At 46.2% G+C, this 25,603-nt stretch overlaps 1 protein-coding gene across 1 annotated transcript in view; it reads left to right on the top strand.

Annotated features, from left to right (window-relative positions):
* Nucleotides 1-8,929: 8,929 nt before the first annotated feature.
* LOC143029621 (uncharacterized) overlaps nt 8,930-25,603 on the top strand; it is a 181,124-nt gene continuing 164,450 nt past the window's right edge. The window contains exon 1 of the mRNA XM_076192369.1: nt 8,930-9,027. The gene's annotated coding sequence lies outside the window, so the exon portion shown is untranslated. The remainder of the gene's footprint in view (nt 9,028-25,603) is intronic.

The raw sequence follows: 25,603 nt of genomic DNA, 5'->3' as shown, positions 1-25,603 counted from the left end.
CCTCTTCCCCCACCGCTTACCCCTCCCCCTCCCCTTCCCCCCTCCGCCTCCCCCTTCCCATTCAATCTTTCATCTTTACCTACAAACAATTCTTCAACCCTCGATATCCACCCTCACCCCCACCTGTCCCCTTCCCCACATAATCACACTTTGGGAATAATAATCCTAATTTTATTTCCTCTTCCTCCTCTTTTTTCTTCTTACCATTATCCTGCTTCTTCCTAAACCCCGTCTTTTTCCCCAGCCCTCACTTCCTCCCTAATCCCCCCTCTTCCTCCCCAATCCCGTCTTCCTCCCTAATACCCCTTTTTCCTCCTCAATCCCCTCCTTCCCAATCCCCCTTTTCCTCCCCAATCCCCCTCTTCCCCTCCAATCCCCATACACCCCAATCCTCCTCTTCCTCCCCAACCCCCTCTTCCTCCTCAATCCCCTTCTTACTCCTCAGTCCCCCTTCTTACTCCCCAATTCCCCCTCTTCCCCTCCAATCCCCCCTCTTCCTCCACGATCCCCCTTCTTACTCCTCAATCCCCCTTCTTACTCCTCAATCCCCCTTCTTACTCCCCAATCCCCCCTCTTCCCCTCTAATCCCCCCTCTTCCTCCACAATCCCCCTTCTTCCTCCACAAACCCCCTCTTCTTCCCCAATCCCCCCTCTTCTTCCCCAATCCCCCCTCTTCCCCAATCCCCCTCTTCCTCCCCAATCCCCAATTCCTCCCCAATCCCTCCTGTTCTTCTTCGGTCCCCCTCTTCCTCTCCAATCCCCTTCTTCCTAATCCCCCTCTTCCTCAACCCCCCTTTTCCTCCACAATCCCCCTCTTCCTCCCCAATCCCCCTCTTCTTCCCCAATCCCCCTCTTCTTCCCCAATCCCCCATCTTCCTCTCTAATCCCCTTCTTCCTCCCCAATCCCCCTCTTCTTCCACACTCCTTCCTCCACAATCCCCCTTCTTCCTCCACAATCCCCCTTCTTCCTACACAATCCCCCTTCTTCCTCCACAATCCCCCTTTTTCCTCCACAATCTCCCTTCTTCCTCCACCATCCCCCTTTTCCTTCCCAATCCCCCCTCTTCCTCCCCAATCCCCCTATTCCGCCCCAATTCACCCTCTTCCACAATCCTTCTTCCACAATCCCCCTTCTCCCTCCACAATCCCCCTTCTCCCTCCACAATCCCCCTTCTCCCTCCCCAATCCCCCATCTTCCTCTCCAATCCCTCTTTTCCTATCCAATCCCCCCTCTTCCTCCTCAATCCCCCATCTTCCTCCCCAACCCCCCTCCCTCTCTTACCCCTCCTCCTCCTCCTCCTCCTCCTCCTCCTCCCCCGTATCCTCTTCTCTTGGCTCCAACAATTACCTTCTGTTTCCACTCATTCGCCACCATTCATCTGTGTCGCCCTCAATTCTCTCCATCGTCGCCACACCTTAAGGTCAGACAGCCTTTGTCGCTTCCCATTTTTCCCTTCTATCCCCCCATTCCCCCCTCCCCCATTCCCCCCATTCCCTCGGATCAGTTTTCTGTTGCCTAAACATTCCCCCCATATTTTTAATCCTTTCCTATCCCTGCCCACACTTCCTCTCCCCTCCTCTCACCTCCTTCCTCTCCCCTCCTTCCTCTCCCCTCACTCTTCTCCCCTCTCCCTCTCCTGCCCTCCCCTTCTCTCGCACATACCTACTCATCCTCTCCCCTCTCTCCCACCCACTACCTATCCGTCCTCCCCCTCCTTTCTCCCACCCTTACCCACCCGTCTTCTCCCCCATCTTTCATACCCACCACTACAACCATCACTTGTAGAACCACCTGTACTGCACACCTGTACAACCATCTGTACAACCACCTGTAAATCCACCTGTACAACCACGTACAACCACCTGTACTGTCCAACTGTGCAACAACTTTTACAACCACATGTACAACCACCTGTACAAAAACCTGTACAACCATATGTACTCCCCACCCGCACCCCTCACTTCCCCTTCTCTTCCCTTTCTTTCCCCTCTGTTTCCATTCTGTTTCCCCTCTATTTCCTCTCCCTCCATTCTTCTTCTAGCTCGTTCCCCTCCCTGCTCAGCCCTGGTCCCCCCCACCGTAACTTTAACTGTCCGCCCACTCCCTCCCTCCTCTTCTCCCTTCCTCCTCTTTTCCCTTCCTCCTCTTCTCCCTCTTCGTGATGTCGCCCTCAAGCCACCTAAGCCACCTTTTGACGTCTCGCCGTCGACAACCTGTGGACATGTCACCCTCGACAACCTGTGGACATGTCACCCTCGACAACCTCTAGACATGTCACCCTCGACAACCTCTAGACATGTCACCCTCGACAACCTCTAGACATGTTACCCTCGACAACCTCTAGACATGTAACCCTCGACAACCTGTGGACATGTCGCCCTCGATAACCTGTGGACATGTCGCCCTCGATAACCTGTGGACATGTCGCCCTCGACAACCTGTGGACATGTCGCCCTCGACAACCTGTGGACATGTCGCCCTCGACAACCTGTGGACATGTCGCCCTCGACAACCTGTGGACATGTCGCCCTCGACAACCTGTGGACATGTCGCCCTCGACAACCTGTGGACATGTCGCCCTCGACAACCTGTGGACATGTCGCCCTCGACAACCTGTGGACATGTCGCCCTCGACAACCTGTGAACATGTCGCCCTCGACAACCTGTGGACATGTCGCCCTCGACAACCTGTGGACATGTCGCCCTCGACAACCTGTGGACATGTCGCCCTCGACAACCTGTGGACATGTCGCCCTCGACAACCTGTGGACATGTCGCCCTCGACAACCTGTGGACATGTCGCCCTCGACAACCTGTGGGCATGTCTTCCTCAGACATGTCGCCCTCGACACCCTCTAAACCTAGGTCATTCCATTGACACGCGTCAGGACGTTAAGTTGCAACTCGTAGGGACCCGAATTCCAATAACGTTCTCTCGTTCTCGCCTCTAGACTTTTGTGACTTCTCTTGCCCAATTCCCTTTTACACGTTTACCTTCTTTCCTATTTCAGAATCCTTTCCCACCTCTTTCCTCTGCTCCTTGCACGTGGTGACCATATCCCTTTCCCCTCTTTCCCTTCTTTCCCTCGTCCTCCTTTTCCCTGTTTCCCTTTTTCCTAATTTACCTTTCCCTCTTACCCCTTTCCATCGTTCCACTCCTCTGTTTTCCTTTCCTCCGATTCCCTCTCCACCTTTCCTTGCTTTTCTTTCCTCTTCTCCTTTTCTTCTCTCCATTTCCCCTTCCACCCCGCTCCACTTCCCACCCCCGTTCCACTTTTTCTCCTGTTCCACTTGTACCCCCGTTTCCCCTTGTTCCTCGTTCCTCCTTGCCCCCCGTTCCCCCTGTTTCTTCCTGTTCCCCCTTGTCTCCTCATTCCCCCTTATCCCCCCGTTCCCTCGTGTCCCCCATTCCCCCTGTTTCTTCCCGTTCCCCTTGTCCCCCATTCCCCCTTGTCCCCCATTCCCCCGTGTCTCGCGTTACCCCTTGTCCTCTTCACTTGTCCTCAACTCGTCCCTCTTCCACTTTCTTTCGTCCTCCTCCTCTTTCGAAACATTTACCTTGACATTTGTCATCATCTTCTTTACGCTGATCCACATTCCCTCCCTCCCTCCCTCTTCCTCTCCGCCCACTCACTCTCCGCCCACTCACTCACTCTCTGCCCACTCTCTCTCTCTCTCTCTCTCTCTCTCTCTCTCTCTCTCTCTTCCTCTCCACCCCCTCCCTCCCTCACCCTTTTCCTCTCCGCCCACTCACTCCTTCTCCCTCTCTTCCTTTCTACCCCCTCCCTCACTTTTCCTCTCTTACTCTTCCCTCTACCTCCCTCTTCCCCTCTATCCTCTCCCTCTCCACTCCCTCCCTGCCTCTCTTCCTCTCCCTCTTTCTGTCCACCCCCTCCCTCTCTCCCTCCTCCTTTCCACCACCTCCCTCCCTCCCTGCCTCTCACCCTGTTTATCTTCACCTCCCTCCCTCTTCCTCTCCACCTCCTTCCTACTTCCCTCCCTCCCTCCTTCCCTCCCCTTCCTCTCCACCCTCTCCCTCTCTCTCCCTCCCTCCTTCTCTCCCTCCCTCCTTCTCTCCCTCCCTCCTTCTCTCCCTCCCTCCTTCTCCCCCTCTTCTTTTCCTTCCTATTCATTCTCCTTTTCGTTGTGGTCCTCTTCATTCTCCTCCTCTTCGACATCCTCCTCTCCGTCCTCCTCTTTGTCCACCTCTTCGTCGTCCTCTTTGTCGTCTTCCTCTTCATCCCACTCTTCACCTCTTCATCTTCAACTTTTCATCTTCATCATCACATAATCATCTTTCTCTCCTCGTCCTCCTCCTCTTCTTTCTTATCGTACCCATCTTCCTCGTGTCCCTCATCGTCATCCCCGATACGTTTTCTCTTTTTCTCCTTTTCCCCTCTTCCTTTTAGGTTTCCCCTCATTCTTTGTCTTTTCCTCTTAACCCGTTTTCTTTTCTTAATTCATTTTTTCCTCGTTTCGCTTTTCCTCACTCCTTTTAAATTTCTGTTCTTCTTGTCCCCCATTTCATTGTGTGTGTGTGTGGGAGAGAGAGAGAGAGAGATTCTCTTTTTCTATCTTTTTCTGTAGCTCTCTCTGCCTGTCTCTCTCTCTCTCTATCTCTGTCTCTCTATCCTCAGTCTCTCTCAATCTAACTCTCTTAATCCAACACCCTCTTCCTCTCCCTTTCTCTCTCTCTGTCTCTCTCTCTCCCTTTCTTTCTCCCTCTCTCTCTCTCTCTGACCTCCAACTCGTTACCTTTAATCTCATTCGGTCCCTTTCAGAAAATTGTCACTTTTACAGATGCAGATCCTTTCCCTCTATTGTGTTTCGACAAACTTTTCTAGTTTTCCTTTTGTCCTGGCCCATTTTGACTGTTCCCCTCTTCTTATATTGCCCCTCCCCCTACCCCCCCAACCCGATTCCCCCCCCCCACACACACACCCTGTCCTTTTATACTTCCGGTTTGTTCTTCCCAAGTCTTTGACGGCTTGTATCCCCCCCTTTCATTCGGTGCCCCCATCCCCTCCCCCTATCCAAATTCCTCTCCCACCCACCCACTCATTCACCCACTCCTTCCACACTTAGTTCCCTCCTGCTTTGCCATTTATATATATGTGTGTATATGTATATGTATATATATAAATTATGTGTGTGTGTGTGTGTGTGCGTGTATATATATATATAATATATATATATATATATATATATATATATATATATATGAGTGCAAAGGGTGGGGAGATAAACGGCAAAAAACCATAGGAGTTTTATTACTAACGTTTCGTCCTTAAGAGGACTTCCTCAGAGTATACAATAAGAAAAAATTTCACAGCTTGTATACTTCATTTTCCTTACCCCGTTCCTCCCCGATCTCCGTCCTTCCTTCGCTCCGCTTCACCTCGAACAAAGTCGCTAGTCAGTTTTGATAATTTAACAAATCCTTCTCTATGGATATAGCAAGGCTTTGAAATGATGTACGCTACCTCGATTATTTTTCTTTCTCGTTTTCTTAGTCCTTTGTGGAGTACCTATGTATTTTCCCAGTCAGGAAGGTGGCCAAAATTGTCTATATGAACTACTAATGAATTTGATGCCCGTGGGCTTTTACGTCATTCTTGTGTTCATATAGCATTTTTTTTTCTTTTTTTTTTCTTTCTCTCCTCTGCCTGTTTCCCCAAAATTACTGACGACAGCTTTCAAAGGAATTTTGTAAATCAGGCTGTGCCATATGCAATTCTTAATCCTGCCTTGGTGAGCAACTGTCCAATTTCATTCGTGTGTTTGGAGTTGGGGACAGACGAAAAACCCTCGCAGTCACCTTTATTCTTACATATTTGGCCTTCTCTTGTTCCTTTTGTTATTCTCAAAGCGTTTCCTTTTAGTCTATGTAAGAGTCCTTGTGGGTAACAAAGTTTCCTAAATATATCAAAAATGTAGTCAGTTTCACCTTGGAGAAATTCCTCACTACTGGGAGTATGATAAAAATCTATACCTTATGTTTATTGACATATGACAGCATACATAAACCAACACTGGAATATATTGATAGAAATAAAAATACCTAAGAAGCTCATCTCGCCTATCAAAGCATGCAACTCTAACAGCAAGTGTGCTGTGAAGGTAGGTAAATGAAAAACGAAATATTTCAGCGTGAAAAGTGGACTGAGACAAGGGTGTCAGTTATCACCAAAACTCTTCAACATAGTTTTGGAGAGAAAGCCCTCAAAACTACCTCAGAGATAAATGAAGTAGCAAAAATTGATATCGATAACATAAATATACTAGCTTATGCGGATGTGGCGGCCACCTTAACAGAAAGTGATGAAGATTTAGGGAGAATTGTTGTCCGTTTTATTGAAACTCGTAAAAGAGTGGACTTAGAGTGCAATGAGAATAGGACAAAATTGATGCTATTGTCCAGAAGAAACAGGATTGTATAAAAAACGCCAGTCGGAACATTGCAGGTGGAAAGTGTGCAATATTTCAGATATCTTGGATCAACACTGACAATCGAAAACGTAATTGAGAAAGAATTGATGGAGAGAATTTGTGCTGGCAACAAATGTGCATATGCTTTGTCATCAGTACTGAACAGCCGTGGTATATCTCGTAGAACTAAACTACGCACATACAGTACAATGTTATTATAAGACCAACAGTATATGGATGCGAAACATGGACACTTACAAAGGAGAGAATGCGAAAATTAGAAGTGTTTGAGAACAAAATACTCCGTAAAATCCTTGGAGCAATGTACGATGAAGGGGAAGAGCATTGGAGAAGAAGACTTAATATCGAACTACGACAGTTGTCAGGCCAGAGTGAAATACAATATGTATTCAAGTCAAGGAGACTACAGTGGGCAGGACATTGTGCCAGAATGGAAGAGGGTAGAATTCCTAATAAAACCATGAATGGAAGAGTTGATGGGGTCAGACCGCTTGGTAGACCCCGATGTAGATGGACGGACAATGTCAAGAAGGACGTTTAGAAACTGCCACCCCAAGTTGCTGATTGGCAAGAAGCTGCGCAGGACCGGAGAGTGTGGAAAGGCTTGGTGGGGGCGGTGATGGGACAGCGGACCCGTGAGCCAACGAAGTATACATATATACATACTCGTACATGTATATATATATATATATATATATATATATATATATGTGTGTGTGTGTGTGTGTGCGTATATATACACATATGTATACATTTAAATATATGTATACACACACACACATATATATATATATATATGTGTGTGTGTGTGTATATATATAATGTATATATATACATATATATATGTATATATATATAATATATGGGCAAGAGATTCTTAATTAAGTAGAGTTAAATGTGATTGCCAGTTCTGTCTTTTGTATTTTCTTTAAGATATTCTCTCTGTGTCTTAAGGTGGTCTTATTGTCTCTATTGAGATCTGAGATGATTTCTCCGTAGGAGGTTATCTGTGCTGCCAAATCGCGATTTCGAGTCTCTTGACTCTTCTTCAGTGGCTTAGTATAGTGACTGTCTCTATGTTAGAGTTGCTACTGTACTGAAAATGTCAGATGGATGGTATTTAAGGGCTGGACTAGCTGTCTTGTGTGCTCGTTCTTGGTGTTGATTGGTCCGTTCGATCGGGTGACCTCCCCCTGTGCTCGTGTGGACTTTGTTCCTTCTCATGCTCGGTAGCGCTAACAGGTCGGACATTTGGATGTTCAAACTAGGGTTCATATCTTTGATTAATAGCGCTTCTAAGATTGAGAGGCGACGGGTATCTTGGCATGTCGTTATGATCGTATTTTTCACCATTATTTCTCTTGTGAGGGTTGTTTGATGTTCCTGTCTTAAATGGTTTTTGGAGTCTCCAGATGCGAGATGGCAAGTTATGCGTCTGCTTAGTTTAGTCGTAGTCATGCCGATATAGGTAGAAGGTAGGGCTTCACAGTTCCCTAGTGTGCAATTGAATCTATATACGACATGTGGCTGATGAATTGGTTCCTTTTTAACGTAAGGGCTATTACGTAATTTTTTTTTTTTTTTTTTTTTTTTTTTTTTTTTTTTTTTTTTTGTAATGAATTATGATGTTTAATGTTTTTGTCTGGGTTTGTTGGTTTTACGTTTCTCTTTACAATTTGCTTCATTATTCTCTCTTTTTCTTTGTATGCTGAAGAGAAGTATGCCCTATACTCCTATAGTATATTTTGATTTCATCCTATTTCTCGTTTTTTGTTTTGTTTTTTCTTTGCTTTGTGGCAATGGTCGATTATTTTCTTAATGACTTCATCTATATTTTGTTTGGTGAATCGGTTGTTTAATATATATATATATATATATATATATATATATATATATATATATATATATGTGTGTGTGTGTGTGTGTGTACTGTATGTGTATCTATATATATATATATATATATATATATATATACTATACATTATATATAAAATGATGGTATGGTTTAATGTCACATACCACCCCTGTCGGAAGGCTAGGACGTTGCCCCTCACAGAGGACTTTGTAGCATGGAATTTAATGAACCATGCCCCTGGTTCAGCTTCGCCGGTGGCAGGATTCAAACCGCCATCCCCTCGACCTTCGTCGCAAGTATATATATATATAATATATATAATGTGTGTATATGTATGTATATATATATATATATATATATATATATATATATGTGCGTATATGTATATATATATATACTATATAAATGTATGTATATATATGTGTATGTGTATATGTATATATATATATATATATATATAGATATAGATATGTAAGTAGATAGATTTCCTTTTTAGGTCTTTGTTTCCTTTCTCCTTTCATCTCTTGGTTTCCCCCCACCCGCGCTCCCATCCACTCCCCATCCCCTTCCCGTCCCCCTCACCCTCCCGGCCTGCCCCGGAGTGGCACCAGCTGATCAGTCCGGCAACGCACATGGTTGTGTGAAGGTCGAGAGTGCCAGACAGTGCCGTCTCGCTGACGGTGCCTTGCGTTATCAGACGTCTTTGCCGTTCGATTTTAAAGTAACGGTTTTTAACGGTTTTAATTTTTTTTTAAGTAATAGTTAGCGTTCTCGGTCTTTAAGGAAGCCGGTCAGGCACGGTGACCGGTCTTCGTGGCGGTTAAAGAATGTGGTTTAAGTTATAACAGACCCTGGTTAAAGTTTTGTGAGAGATTTGGAGGTTGAAGTTTGAGTACTGATGGTGTGAATTAGGGAAGTGTGATGGGGGTGATGTGGGGGGGTGTCATTGTCGTGTTTTCCTATGATCAGTGTATCGTTAAATGGAAAATGTAAAACGTGGATTGTTTTGACAAGTTTTGTTTCATCGTTTAAGGAATTTTTGTGGCGAAGGAGAGTGACTGAGAGAAGTGGTTTGTTGGTGATTTATTTATCTTTTTACAAAAGGATTTGAAGGAAAATTCGCTGGAAGTTTTTAATCACTTGCAGAAGAAAGTTAACACAGTTTGATATAAGATGTGTGTAGTGAAAGAATGATGTCCGCTTGATTACAGTTGTCAAGAGAACTCGTTTGGACAAAAAGAAATACTACGGACGGGAGCTGAAGCTATTTTGGGACGAAGACTTGATGATTCAAGAGAAAGTGATTTCTGGTAACGAAAATAATTTTCTGTTTTGACATCCCTGCGTTCTTGCGCTTGTGTTGTCATTGGAGTCTGGTGCATTTGGAACTGAAAGAAAGGGATTCTAGAAGGAGAGGCGCGGACACTTTTAATTGAGTTGCTTGTCATTACTCTCGGCAAGAAAGACCATCGCACTGCTGATTACATTTTCTCTTCCTGCATTTGCATGAACGTGTCTTTGAACCATCTTCTTCAACATCTATTAGTATCTTCTTGGACATGCACTAGCATGTGTGTGTTCGTGCTTTTGTAGTATACTGTCTGAGACTCGTACCAGTATTCTTCTTAGGACCATGATCTTCCACTTTGGAGCATAGTCCTCCAATTTGGACCATGCTCCTCCACTTGGACCATGCTCCTCCACTTAGGGCCAGGTTCATCCACATTGGATCATATTCATTCACTTAGGATCATGTTCCTCCACTTAGGACCATATTCATCCACCTATGACCATGTTCATCCACTTTGGACTTTGTTAATCCACTTAGGACCATGCTCCTCCACTTAGGACCATGTTCATCCACTTAGGACCATGCAGCTCTACTAAGATAATTTCCTTCCACTTAGGACCATGCTCCTCCACTTGGGTCCATGTTCATCCACATAGGACTCTGTCCCTGCATGTGTAACACCGTGCTCTTCCACTTGTTCCACAGTGTTATTACACTATCACCTTGCTCGAACTACAGGTATATAAGTTTTATGTTCGAAGTTTGGGACTGAAGTTTAGAGCTGCGTCTGGTCAAAGACTTCCCTTTGCTGAAAATTTGATAAGACTTGGAGCCTTTAGGTTGAGACTTGGCGCCTTTAGGTTGAGACTTGGCGCCTTTAGGTTGAGACTTGGCGCCTTGAGATTGATAATTGGCGTTTTGAGTTTGAGACCTGGCGCCTTGAGTTTGAGACCTGGCGCCTTGAGGTTGAGACTTGGCGCCTTGAGGCTGAGACCTGGCGCCTTGAATTTGAGAATTGACATACTTTGAGGATGAAACTTGTCGTCTTGAGGTTGAGACTAGACAAACCTTGAGATTGAGACTTGACACACTTTGAGACTGAGACTTGACGCGCTCTGAGGCTGAGACTTGACACGCTCTGAGGTTGAGACTTGACACACTTTGAGGTTGAGACTTGACACACTTTGAGGCTGAGACTTGATACACTTTGAGGTTAAGACTTGACACATTTTTAGGTTAATATTTGGCTCCTTGAGTTTGAGACTTGACTCCTTGAGTTTGAGAATTGGCTCCTTGAAGTTGAGACTTGGCGCCTTGAGGTTGAGACTTGGCGCCTTGTGGTTGAGACTTGGTGCCTTAAAGTTGAGCCTTGGCACCTTGAGGTTGAGACTTGGCACCTTGGTATTGAGACTTTGCACCATGAGATTGAGACTTTAGGGATTTGAGATTGAGGCTTGGCGTCTAGTGTTTGAGACTTGGCAACTTGGGGTTGAGACTTGACACACTTTGAGGTTGAGATTTGACACCCTTTGAAGTTGAGACTTGGTACATTTTGAGGTTGAGACTTGGCACACTTTGAGGTTGAGACTTGGCACACTTTGAGGTTAAGACTTGGCACACTTTGAGGTTGATATTTGACACACTTTGAGGTTGATATTTGGTATACTCTGAGGTTTGGGCTTGGCACACTTTGAGGTTGAGGCTTGGCACATTTTGAGGTTGAGACTTGGCACAATTTGAGGTTGAGACTTGGCACAATTTGAGGTTGAGACTTGGCACAACTTGAGGTTGAGACTTGGCACACTTTGAGGTTAAGACTTGGCACACTTTGAGGTTGAGACTTGACATACTCTGAGGTTGAGATTTGGCATACTTTGAGGTTGAGACTTGACACACTTTGAGGTTGAGACTTGACACATTTTGAGGTTGAGACTTGGCACACTTTGAGATTGAAACTTGGCACACATTGAGATTGAAACTTGGCACACTTTGAGGTTGAGACTTGGCACACTTTGAAATTGAGACTTGGCACACTTTGAAATTGAGACTTGGCACGCTGGTGCCAGAGTCTCAGGTCGAACCCTGCAACACCGTTGCGTGGTGCATTAGGTCTCACAGCAGCAAAGACCCGACGAAGCTGAGGGGTGGGTCTCTGGCTGAGCCACGTTGCAATCGATTGGGAAGTCTTCAAGACGGGGATCTCTGTGACTGAATGGAATTGCCCGTTCTTGGTGAAAATATCTATTCTGGCTATCGTAGGTTTGAAGGGGGGGGAGTGTAAAGGGCGCTTGATAAATTTAGATACGAGAATGTTTTCACAAGTAGTGACCAGACGGGAAACAGTGGTCATAAGTTTCAGGGTTCAACCTAGAAATAGAAACTATTTGCCAACTGTGTGTTCGAGTTATGGAAGGGGTTAGGGTTAGGATAAGGAAACTTAGATTCCAGTCTTGGGAACTGCCGGAAGTATAGTTTGCAAAAAAAAAAAAAAAAAAAAAAAAAAAAAATAAGATAATAATAATAAAAAGGCAATATCCATCTCCACCAGCCCCAGCTAATTTAGATCATCATGGATCAGGTAAATTAAATTTTGTAGAATGAAAAATGGTCATAAGCAGGTTAATCGAAACGACTCTAACCCATTTGTGACCGGAGTTCCCCCCCTGAGCTTAATGAATAGATAACTAGATAAATAAGGTTAATGAATGAATATATATCAAATATGAATTCCAAAATTCGGGGAACAATAGAATATTCTGTAAATCTTAGCAATGATATGTACGGAGATTAGAAATATTTTGTCAGCAATTTCCAGCGTTTCTATCTTTCGTGTATATACATATATATCTATATCTATATATATATATGTATATCACTGGGACAAAATGTAGCACGTTTGTGAAACATTTGAAGAACTCACAGTAGGAATTAATAAAGAGCTAAGAAGAAAGTTAAACTATTAATTTCGTCTAATAGCTATAGCCCTCTTCAGGAAAGTACAAGATACAAGAGTTGTTTGAGATTTAAGTGCTATTAAGATGAAAGAGCAGGAACATGGATGGATGACGGGTAACGTTCCGTCACTCAGGGAGGGGTCAGAAGGAAGAGGGGTGACCTCGCACCCCTCTTTCATCTTAATATCATTTGAGTCTCAAACAACTCTTTATCTAGCTCTTTCCTGAAAAGGACTATAGCTATTAGCCGAAACGTACAAGTTTAACTTTCTTAATTTCCTTTTTAATTCCCAATGTGGGTCCTTCATACGTGTCTGTGTGTATATACATACATTATATATATATATATATCATCATTCCAGTCTTGAATGCTGAAGTTAGAACAGTGACTCCAAATTATTTTTATTTCTACAAAAAAAAAAAAAATCCCGATTCCACATTTTTGTATATATCATTAATACTAATATGCAATAAACAATAGCTTTATTACATTGGACTTTTCTTTATTACATACAAACACCAAAAGGCTCTTTTTCTCCTTACAAAGGGGGTAGCCTAGCCAAAGCCTACATCAACTCTTTACCCATCCGATCACACGTCTACCTCACAAATGAGGTTATTATTTATTTGTTTATTTTTATTTATTTATTTTTATTTTTTAAGATGCCTTCTAATCTTTCATCGCCTGTAATTTCCCTCAGGTGAATAAAATCACCTGAAGACAGTAGGACACGTTTACATGAATGATTTTTGTCTGTGGATTATTTCAGGAATCCAATGTTGGGTTGCCCATCTGTTGTATAGGAGAATATTCCCCTTTGGAATAATCAATTGATTTTTATAAATTTTTCACTTGTTTATTTACATGTTTATTTATATATTTATCATTATTAATTAATTTATTTTTCACTTATTTTTCATTTTTATTTTCGTTATTTTATTTATTGATATCTATTTTCTTGTTCTTTATTTCGATTTCGATTTTGATGTTTTTTTAATTGCTTTATCTTTTCATCTTCATTTTGATAATTCATTTGCTAATATTTATTCGTTTATTCACTGATATCTATTTACTCGTTTATCATTTCATTTATTCATTTATCTATTTATATATACATTTTTTTTGTGGCACTGGGTCATCGGGTCGTAACCACAGCCACGCTTGATAAGGCAAAACCGATGCCGAAGAGGACGTCCGGACGAGTGAGGCTTTGATCTCCGGGTTGATCCCCGACGAAACATAATGGGGACAGACCCCATCCCATTGGAAGTTGAAGGGGGAGGGGGTCCTAGGGTGAGGCTGAGGGAGCCTAGGGAGAGGTCGAGGGAGCTCAGGGTGAGTCAGAGTGAGGCTGAGGGAAGACAGGGTGAGGCAAAGGGAGCCCAGGTGAGGCCGAGGGAGGATAGGGTGAGGTCGAGGGAGCTCAGGGTGAGACCGAGGGAGCTCAGGGTGAGTCAGAGTTAACTCAGGGTGAGGCCGAGGGAGCCTAGGGTGAGGTCGAGGGAGCTCAGGGTGAGTCAGAGCTAGCTCAGGGTGAGGCCGAGGGAGCTCAAGGTGAGTCAGAGGTAGCCCAGGGTGAGGCTGAGGGAAGACATGGTGAGGCAAAGGGAGCCCATGGTGAAGTTGAAGGGGGTGCAGGATGAGGCGAAGGGAGACCAGGGTGAAGCCTAGGGAGCTCAGGGTGAGGACAGGGTGAGGCCGAAAGAGCCTAGGGTGAGGTCAAGAGAGAGCAGGGTGAGGGTGAGGCCGAAATAGCCCAGAGTGAAACCGTGGGAGGACAGGATGAGGTCGAGGTAAGACGGGGAGAGGCAGAGGGAGGACAGGGTGAAATCGAGAAAATACAGGGTGAGGCCTAGGGAGCTCAGGATGAGGTCGAGGGAGCTCAGGGTGAGGTCGAGGGAACCTAGGGTGAGGCCTAGGGAGCCTAGGGTGATCCCGAGGGATCCTGGGGCGAGGCCGAGGGAAGACATTATGAGGCCGAGGGAGCTCAGGGTGAGGTCGAAGGAGCCTAGGGTGAGGTCGAGGGAGACTAGGGTGATCCCGAGGGATCCTAGGGCGAGGCCGAGGGATCCCAGGGTGAGGCCAAGGTAGGTCAACCATTGGGTGTTGAGATCAAGACCTTCGATTACCGAGGAAGGCCATTGTGTACCCAGGAACCCCTTGGGTGTGTTTCGGGGATGAGGAGGAGCTCCTTGACTGTGCGTTGGAAGGAGAGGTCCTTGGGTGTGTATGGGAGGGCGGAAGGAGCTCCTTCGGTATGTATGGGGAAGAAGGATCTCCTTGGGGAGGGGGTGAGGTCCTCTGGTGTGGACAGTAGGTAGCCAGGTTTACGAGAGTCAGAATGTCATAAATTGGTCCCACTGGTTTAATGTTGGCCAGAGGGGGAGGACAGTGATGGAGAGAGACAGGGCCTCGTTGTGAAGGAGAAAGGGTCCGTCTGCGGGAGGCCAGGGCACCTTTGGTTGGACGTGGGGCCGATCCTGGGAATTGAGCCCCTGTGGTTAGGTCACTGTCTTTGTCGTTAAACTTCGGTATCGGTAGTTGGACTTAGGCGCCCGTGGTTGGACTTGGGCTCCCGTGGTTGGACTTGGGCGCCCGTGGTTGGACTTGGGCTCCCGTGGTTGGACTTGGGCGCCCGTGGTTGGACTTGGGTACGCATAGTTGAACTTGGGTACGCATAGTTGGTCTTGGGCACCCGCGGTTAGACTTAGGTATCCATGGTTGGACTTGGGTATCCATGGTTGGATGTATGTATCCATGGTTGGACTAGAGCATCCGTGTTTCGACTTGGCCTCAGTGTTTTCAGTCTAAAGATTAATTGCTTAGGTAGAGATCATCAGGTGTCGACTGGCACCTCATCAGCATGATATATATATATATATATATATATATATATATATATATATATGTATGTATATTATGTTTATTTTTATCTTGTTTAATTTCATTTTTTACTATGTATATTTTTACTTATTATAATTATTATCATTAGTATTATTATTGTTATTATCATTATTGTTATTTATTAATATTATCATCATTATTATTATCATTATTATTATAATTATCATTATTATTATCACCATCATTGTTATCATTTACTTTTTATTTACCCTTTAATCGAGCACGTTCATGATTTCGCTGTCAGTAGGAAGTCTTCGTGGATGCTGGAGGCCATGAAAGTTAGTTTCCAGTTCCGTTGTTAACCGAAAATCAGAGCGAAGTCAAAATCTCGACATTTGATGAAAAATTTGGTCGCCTAATTTTAGAGAAATCTCAGATAAAGGTCTGGAATTTAAGTGGTGGATCAAAAAAGAGATCGAAATTTCCAATGATGATTATCTTAATGAAAATCTCGAGGCAAAGGGAATTTTTAGTCTTTGAGTGAAGTAGCGGATGTGGGATGATCTGGGCTTCAGCATTAGACGTTGATTTTGCTCTTCAGGCTCTCTCTCCCAACCTCTTCAGCCTCTCTCACAACCTCTTCAGCCTCTCTCTCAACCTCTTCAGCCTCTCTCTCAACCTCTTCAGCCTCTCTCTCAACCTCTTCAGCCTCTCTCTCAACCTCTTCAGCCTCTCTCTCAACCTCTTCAGCCTCTCTCTCAACCTCTTCAGCCTCTCTCTCAACCTCTTCAGCCTCTCCCTCAGTCCCTTCAGCCTCTCTCCCAACCTCTTCAGCTTCTCAACCTTTTCAGCCTCTCTCCCAACTCCTTCAGCCTCTCTCCCAACCTCTTCAGCCTCTCTTCTAACCTCTTCAGCTTCTCTCTCATCCTCTTCAGCCTTTCTCTCCCAACCTCGTCAGCCTGTCTCCCAACCTCGTCAGCCTGTCTCCCAACCTCGTCAGCCTGTCTCCCAACCTCCTCAGCCTCTCTCTCCCAACCTCGTCAGCCTTTCTCTCCCAACCTCGTCAGCCTTTCTCTCCCAACCTCGTCAACCTGTCTCCCAACCTCTTCAGCCTCTCCCCAAACTCTTTAGCCTCTCTCTCTCAACCTCGTCAGCTTCTCTCCCAACCTCTTCAGACTCTCTCTCCCAACCTCTTCAGCCTCTCTCCCAACCTCTTCAGCCTCTCTTCCAACCTCTTCAGCCTCTCTTCCAACCTCTTCAGCCTCTCTTCCAACCTCTTCAGCCTCTCTTCCAACCTCTTCAGCCTCTCTTCCAACCTTTTCAGCCTCTCTTCCAACCTCTTCAGCCTCTCTTCCACCTCTCCCCTCCCTCCCTCCCTCCCTCCCCACCTCTCGCCTCCCTCTCCCCCTCCCCACCTCTCGCCTCCCTCTCCCCCTCCCTCCCTCCCCCACCTCTCGCCTCCCTCTCCCCCTCCCTCCCTCTCCCCCTCCCTCACATCCCCCACCTCTCGCCTCCCTCTCCCCCTCCCTCCCTTCCCACCTCTCGCCTCCCTCTCCCCCTCCCTCCCTCCCCCACCTCTCGCCTCCCTCTCCCTCCCTCCCCCACCTCTCGCCTCCTTCTCCCTCCCTCCCCCACCTCTCGCTTCCCTCTCCCACTCCCTCCCTCCCCCACCTCTCGCTTCCCTCTCCCCCTCCCTCCCTCCCCCACCTCTCGCCTCCCTCTCCCCCTCCCTCCCTCCCCCACCTCTCGCCTCCCTCTCCCCCTCCCTCCCTCCCCCACCTCTCGCCTCCCTCTCCCCCTCCCTCCCTCCCCCACCTCTCGCCTCCCTCTCCCCCTCCCTCCCTCCCCCACCTCTCGCCTCCCTCTCCCCCCCTCCCCACCTCTCGCCTCCCTCTCCCCCTCCCTCCCTCCCCTACCTCTCGCCTCCCTCTCCCCCTCCCTCCCTCCCCCACCTCTCGCCTCCCTCTCCCACCTCTCGCCTCCCTCTCCCACTCCCTCCCTCTCCCATTCCCTCTCCCACTCCCTCACTTTTCCCCTCCCTCCTCCTACCTCTCGCCTCCCTCTCCCCCTCTCCCTCCTTCTCTCCCCCTCTCCCTCCTTCTCTCCCCCCTCCCTCCCTCCCTCCCTCCCTCCCTCTCCCCTTACCTCCCTCCCTCCCTCTCCCCTTACCTCCCTCCCTCCCTCTCCCCTTACCTCCCTCCCTCCCTCTCCCCTTACCTCCCTCCCCATCTCCCTCCCTCCCTCTCCCCCTCTCCCCATCTCCCTCCCTCCCCCTCTCCCTCCCTCCCTCTCCCCCTCTCTCCCTCCCCATATCTCCCTCCCTCTCCCCATCTCTCCCTCCCTCTCCCCATCTCTCCCTCCCTCTCCCCATCTCTCCCTCCCTCTCCCCATCTCTCCCTCCCTCTCCCCATCTCTCCCTCCCTCTCCCCATCTCTCCCTCCCTCTCCCCATCTCTCCCTCCCTCCCTCTCCCCCTCTCTCCCTTACCACCTCTCCCTCTCTCCCTTACCACCTCTCCCTCACCAAACCCCTCTTCATCTTCCTCCCTCGCCCCTCTTTCCCCTTTTCCGTCTCTCTTTCTCGATATATGTATGCGTGCATGTACGTGCGTATGTGCGTATATTCCACCAGTATTGGGATGACCCCATAGCTAGCGTAAATGATTTTGCGCTTTCCAGACTCCCAATCCCAACGTTAAAGGGCATAAGGCCAAAGGGTTTAAAGGCGGAATTGGGGGATTATGATGGCTCAGGGTTAGCGTGCTTGGTCTGCGTCCCTGAATTTACGGGTTCGAGTCCTCCCCGGTTGACATCCACTTGGGGGGGGGGGATTAATTCATTCGCCCTTGGGTCCAGAACCCGTTCTCACCCCCTTTAAGGGGAGTGGGGGTTCTCACCCCCTTTAAGGGGAGTGGGGGTTATCACCCCCTTTAAGGGGAGTGGGGGTTATCAGCCCCTTTAAGGGGAGTGGGGGTTATCAGCCCCTTTAAGGGAAGTGGGGTTATCACCCCTTTTAAGGGGAGTTGGGTCTTCCTCCCATAAGGGTAGTGGGGTGACCTCCTTTATGAGGATTGGGATCTTTTCTCCCCCATTTAAAGGATTTTTTTTTTTTATAATACTCCCCTTAAGGGGGTAGTGCTCTTCCCCCCTTTAAGGGGAGTGGGGTCTACTCCCCCTCCTTTAAAGGGAGTGAGGATCTTCCTCTCCTTTAAAGGGAGTGAGGTTCTTCCCCTTCCTTTAAGGGGAGTGAGGTTCTTCCCCCTCCTTTAAGAGGAGTGGTTTTTTTTTCAGCCATCCTTAAGGGGAGTGTGGCGAAGTTAAAAACACACACGCACACCTCATTAAGGAAGAAACTGTCCCCAGCGCCCGTTGGACTCGAACCCGGGTCCTCGTGTTGTTAACCGCGATTAAAAACATAAGAATGAAGGAGACTGCAAGAGACCATAAGGCCTACACTAGGTAGTTCCATGTAAATTACCATCTGTCATCCCATCCATAAAGTTGTCTAATTCTTAAAACAATCAATAGTTTCAGCACTCACTACAAGGTTACTAAATCTATTCCATTCGTTGACCACCCTGTTAGTAAACCAGTTCTTGCCTATTTCCTTCTTAAATCTGAATTTGTCCAATTTAAATCCATTACTGCGAGTCCTGCCCTGTTGTCTTGATATGATGACCTTTGCGTCACTCTTGTTAGTCTTTGATCCACTTGAACACCTCTATTAGATCACTCCACACTCTGCGTCTTTCCAGAGAGTGTAAGTTAAGGTGCCTAAGCCTCTCTTCGTAAGGTAGATTTATGAGCCCGTGTATCATTTTGGTCATTCTCCTCTTTACCGATGGACACCAGCGCGCCAGATCGGCACGCGTTTACGTGTAATTGCCTAACGTGTACAAGAACAGCTGCACAGTTGCGGTCTTGACCGGACGCCCGGGGGTCATTAATACTCTTAATACGGTGACGCCTTTGAAATATTCTATTCCAGCCAAGATATATACACACACACACACACACACACACACACATATATATATATATATATATATATATATATATATATATATTTTGATACTTAAGGACTTGAACCCCAGCCGGAATAGGGTCTCGATCGCTGAAGGCAACTTTCAATCAGGGGTTCGTCCCTTGAAATGAGTGAAAATGCTTTCCCTTAGTCAGGACAAAGTATATGAAGTACGTTAACATATTGATTTTTTGTAGCTGAAGACTGCGTGGCTAGAAGGCTAGATGCAATTTATATACGGCGTATATACTTATTTGTTTATTTATTCATTTATCTAATTTTAGTTATTTATCTATATTGATTTAATCTCTTTATCTACTTAGTTTATGTATTTGTTTTAGTATTTATTTACATATATTAATAATTAATTTATTTATTTATCTGCTAATTCGTGGTTCAAGGGTCTTGTTTTAAGATGAATAAAGTCTGATGAGTCATCCTAAAATAAGTAAATAAATATGTAGATAAACAGATGAATGAATCTAATATGGCGAAAAGCACAAATGCCCCCCCTAAATAAGTAAAGATAGATATACAGAAACAGATAATCATATAAATTAGGTTAATATGGCGAAAAGCAGAACAGACCCACCAAAATAAATAAATAGATAAATTTCGCTCAACAAAAAGCTTAGAATATTTCGGACCACCGTAACCAAATACAAATATTTTCGTTCGGACGAATAAATTAAACAAAACGAACGACGCGACGTGGCGCCCTGAAAAAGATAAAATAGTAAATAAAATAAATAGACTAAATTTTAACATCTCCGTTTTCCATCCCAAATGCTTCTCGATTGCCGGCGTGTTCAAGCATCGTATCGAATGACGCTTTCGGTCTATATTTAGAGTGACACCTGGTCGCCTGGTCATGGGTCCGCCCAATTCGTGAAGTTCGTAAGGGCGCCGGGTGCGCGAGGTCTGGCGCCCCACGCGTGAGGTCTGCCGTTCCACGCGTGACACCCGGCGCCCTACACGTGACGCCCGTCGCCCCATGTAAGACGTCTGGCGCCCAACTCGTGACTCCCGGGGTCTCATGCATGACGTCTAGCGCCCTACACTTGACGCCCGGCGCCCTACGTGTGACGTCCGGCGCCCATCTCGTGACTCCCGGTGTCCCATGCATGACACCTGACGCCCACACATGACACCTGGCGCCCCACGCATGACACCTGGCGCCCCACACGTGACACCTGGCGCCCCACGCATGGCACCTGGCGCCCCACAAATGATACCTGGTGCCCCACACATAACACCTGGCCCCCCATGCATGACGTCCAGCGCCCCATGAGCTCCATCCCTCAGACACGCGATCCTGGCACCTTATACTTTGATCTCTTATAAAAATCTGGGCTCCGGTGGTAATTAGATTCGGATGATATACGGCCATATTATTACATGAGCGATTTGGAACGTCTCCTTAGTCCTTTCCGGCTTGATGCATGTAATTATTCATCCTCCGTAAAAATAATTGATGAGTAAATACTTTAGTTTAAATAAATTGAGTGAATAATTGCCTAACCGTAGCAATGACCTCAGATAGGAAAGTTTTGCGATAAATAACAAAATAGGTGAATAAAAAATAAAGAAAAAAATAAAATAAGATAAACAAGGCAAATAAATAAATAGATGAAATAGATGAATAGATTAATAAATAAAATAATTAAGATAGATAAACACACGAAAAATGAGAATAAAAAGGAATGAAAATTGATCAAATGATATAGAAAAATTATGTTCAGCCTAATTTTTTACAAAGGATTAAGGATTACAAAGGAAGAGCATGCTGACTGGAGACCTTTTGGTCCCTAATTAGGTCGGATGTGAAAAAATGAATAGAAAAAATATAGTACATTTATGATTTTTTTTTATGAAATAGATAAATATGTAATGATAAATAATAAACCAACAAATAATAGTTTATAAAAATAATAGATAAGAAAGAATAAATTTATAAATAAATGATAATGAATAGATAAATAAATGGCAGGCATTACAGCATCATTTACGCCATAGGATTTTAGTCAGCTTTGAGGAACACCCGCAGCCCCACAGTGGCTGGCAACGGTCTCTCCCATAGAGATCTAGTTGTTTTTATGTCGCCAGCTTATATTAGCAAGAAGCGATCAGTCCCCGGTTGCCATTTCTCCTTAAGTCGACGTGGAGATCCTCGGGCCCCGTCCAGAGACCAGATACCAGCCCCTCGGGGCTGCACCTCTAGTAGGAGGTGGGGAGATGATCCTCTCTGCCGTCCATCTTGCAGGTTCACGTCATAGGTCCCTCCTTCACTGAAGGAGTTGGTTTAGAGTAACTTGTTTCGTGAGAACAGTCGTGAATATAAACTTCAGCATCAAATGAAAGTAAGTTGGTAAGGTCACTGAAAGTAACAAAGAGAAAGAATGTATGTTAGTATATTGCACCCCCCCCACACACACACACACAAAAAGAGAGAATTATGATAATAATAATTAATAATAAAAGAAAATTAAAATAAAGATAAAATAGAATAAAATGAAATTGAAATAAAATACTCGTAAATATGAAAATAAATAGAAATTAAGTAATCTTGACTGAAACGGTGTCACCGAGAATAATAAAAAAATCCCCTGACGGCAGCATAAATAAAAAGATTACCACCCTGTATACATTACGGTGAACTGGCGTCACAGTCGTCAGTAGGTCAGTAGTCAGGCCAGTACCCCTTTCCGGGTTCACTGAGGCCACAAGGGAACGCCCAAGGAGGAGCGGACAACTTAGATGAAATCCATTTCCGAAACTTTTTTCGCTCCGCAATGGACTGCCAGACAGATTTGACTAAATTTCGTCCCACTTCGAAGGCGCTCTTTACTGTGTTTATCCTTGTTAACCCCTGAAGGTTTTAATCGGCTTAAGGAGTGTTGTGGTAACCAAGGGCTTAGGATTAACCCCCTCCGCTATGACAGACGCTTCCTGAAGCCTTTGTCCACCCGATAAAGCCAAAGGGTTTAAATGGGTTTAGCTAACTTGATTGTGACACAACGTGTTCATTACTGTGTTTATCCTGGTTAACCCCTGGAGGTTTTAATCGGCTTAAGGAGTGTTACGGTAACTAAGGGGTTGGTATTAACCCCCTCCGCTCTGATAGACGCTTCTTGAAGCCTTTGTCCACCCGATAAAGCCAAAGGGTTTAAATGGGTTTGGCTAACTTGATTGTGACAAACGTGTTCATTAAGTAGGAGTCATTGTCAGAGAAGAGGGTAATTAGGAGAAAGTGGACAAGCACGGTTAAGTCATTGGCTGGTTCAGCACCTAAGACATATATTGACTGTACTGTTTAACCTCCTCCCGGACTATCAATATCATCCCGATATTGTCAATATTATTGTGAAATACTGGATATTGTGAAATGTTAATCCTGAAAGTGCTGCCATGTCTTTCAATGGGCAGATATTCCTTTTCACCTGAAGAAAATCGCCTGAGGTTAACCAGAATAAAATGAGTGGACATAATGCAATTTTGGGCCATTGTATTGCGAGATTTTTTTTTTTTTTGAGAGAGAGAGAGAGAGAGAGAGAGCGATATGAAAAAAGACCACTATGTATGAAAGGGATTAATGAAGATATATTGTAACCCTTTCCCAACCGAGATGTCGGGCCAAAAAAAGTGTCACGCGATAGAGAAAGAGGGTTAAGTTGAACGAGTTAACAGGTGTTGGTGATAGGCAGTAAGAGTACCATCAATCAACGTCAATGTTGGAGAAAGTGATGGAGAAGGTGTTGGAGAGGGACAAAAGGGTGAAGCAAGGATTACATTGGCCTTCGAGTAAAGTAGCTTTTAGTCCTGTTGGGGGGTGGGGGGAGCGTCTGATAGTGACAATGTCTTTGATAAAAGCTCTTGTTTTTGCACTAAGGGTTAAGGAGTTAGGGGGTTAGGGGGGAAAGGGATGACAGCCATAGACAAAGACTCGTATGTTTTATAAGGACCTGCGGGCTACTCGACCGTACGACACCACGTCAGTGGAATGGGACCTTATGCCCCGAGGAAATAAGGTCGCATTATGCTTTAAGCATATGGCAAAGATGTGGGGGCTTGGAATTTGGCGTTAGGCTTGGTAAAAGCGAGGAAAAAAGTGGCCTCCCCCTCCCCTCCCCCAATAAAAGTGACGTATATCGACACTGTCCGCATTTCTATCTATTATTGTCATCGTCGTCGTTGTCGTCGTTAATGTTGTTGTTTTTTGATGTTCTATTAATCTTAATGTATGGTTTCATCTTTACTCTCCATATAAGGAGAAAGTAATAGGTGCCATGTATACATTTATATACATGGCTGCGAGTCGTTACTCCAACTCTCGTGGGCGGGGAGTTGGATGTGTGTGTGCGTGTCAGGTCACAGCATTACCCATAGATCGGTCATATATGAGCCCTGACCTCTCTTCCGGGAGGGAAATAGCTGCCGATCACGAGTCCAACACGTGATCCAAGACAATGGTGAATCACACACACATTATCTCTCTCCTCTCTCTCTCTCTCTCTCTCTCTCTTACACACGCGCACACTCATTAACTCACACACACACACACACACACACACACACAAACTCTGAACACTCTCACCCACTCACTAACTCCTACTTTATTTCCTGGGTCGTCCCTGCAGTAGACAACTGGAACATTAAGTTGGCCACTTGCCAGCGTTGTCCTAAGTGACATGCCGGAGTACTTTGCCGTAAAGAAGGGCACCTCGCTGAGTATCCCTCGTGTAACCCACGTCATTTAGTCGAAAGCAAGCCATGCATATCTTATTGTGTGACTCACTGACTTACTCTGACTGACTGACTGACTTGCTGACTCAGACTGACTTGAATGGAGTGCCTGGGAGTGCGTCCCAAGGGTGCCAGGAACTAAGTTTTTCTCAATTTATCCCGCCTCTCTGCTTCCCCCCTCCGCCACCTCACCCTTCTGTTCACCCACACCCCTCTGCTCACCCCTACCACTCTGATCACCCACACCTCTCTGCTCCCCCATCCCTCTTCTCATCCCCACCCCTCTGCTCAACCCTACCCCCCTGCTCACCCCTACCCCCTGCTCACCCCCACTACCCTGCTCACCCCCACTACCCTGCTCACCCTCGTTCCTCTGATCACCCCCACCCCTCTGCTCACCAACACCCCTCTGCTCACCCCTACCCCTCTGCTCACCCCTACCCCTCTGCTCACCCCAACCCCTCTGCTCACCCCAACCCCTCTGCTCACCCCAACCCTCCTCCTCACCCCCACCCCTCTGCTTACCACCACCCTCTGCTCACCCTTGTCCCTCTACTCACCATCGCCCTTCTGCTCACCCTCGCCCCTCTGCTCACCCCCACCACTCTTCTTACCATCGTCCCTCTGCTCACTCCCACCTCTCTGCTCCCCTACCCATCCTCTCCTAATTCTTCCAGTCCTCTTTGTCCTCTTCCTATTCCTCGTACCCTTAGTCCTACTACTACTCTTAGTCTTCGTCCTCTTCCTCCTCCTAGTCCTCCTTTCTCGTGTCTGGTGCTGGGTTGGCGCTCACAGCATTAGCTGAATTTGATGAAGGCCTTGCTGCAGGCTAAGTGATGAGGAGTTAATTGGGCCGCCGCTGCTCTATATTGAGACTGATGCCCCGCGTACCACAATGTTCAGGAAAAACAGCTCCCGTGGACCGGAGGTGGTTGTGGTGGAAGAAGTGGAGGGAATGAGTGGAGAAACTGATTCAGGAGTACAATATTTTGGTTATATTAGCAAGGCGAATGTGTGTGTGTGTAATTCACCATGGTCTTGGATCACGTGTTGGGGTAGTGATTGACAGCTATTTCCATTCCGGAAGAGAGCTTACTCATATATGACCTATCAATTGGTAATGCTGTGACCTTACATGCACACCAACCTTCCTAACTCCCCGCCTTGGATAGTTGGTGTAACGACTCGCAACGCAGCGGTACTGAAAACATTTCAGCCCTGGGCGGGATTCGAACATAGACCGCCGTAGTGGCGGCCGCGAACGCTACCACTGCGCCATCGAGTCGTGTGTGTGTGTATTAGAAGAAATATTATCTAAGTCACTGAATTATATTTTTGTAATGCATAAATTAACACGAAGGGAAAACAGGAAGTTAAAAAAAGAGAAACGCGAAGATAAAAGTACAAATAAACTATCAGCGAATAAAATCCCCCGCCAAGTT

Source organism: Oratosquilla oratoria, chromosome 11 (assembly GCF_046742065.1).
Source record: "Oratosquilla oratoria isolate Oo_2021 chromosome 11, ASM4674206v1, whole genome shotgun sequence".
Taxonomy (NCBI): Eukaryota; Metazoa; Arthropoda; class Malacostraca; order Stomatopoda; family Squillidae; genus Oratosquilla; species Oratosquilla oratoria.
This window is presented reverse-complemented; position numbering and strand designations above follow the sequence as displayed.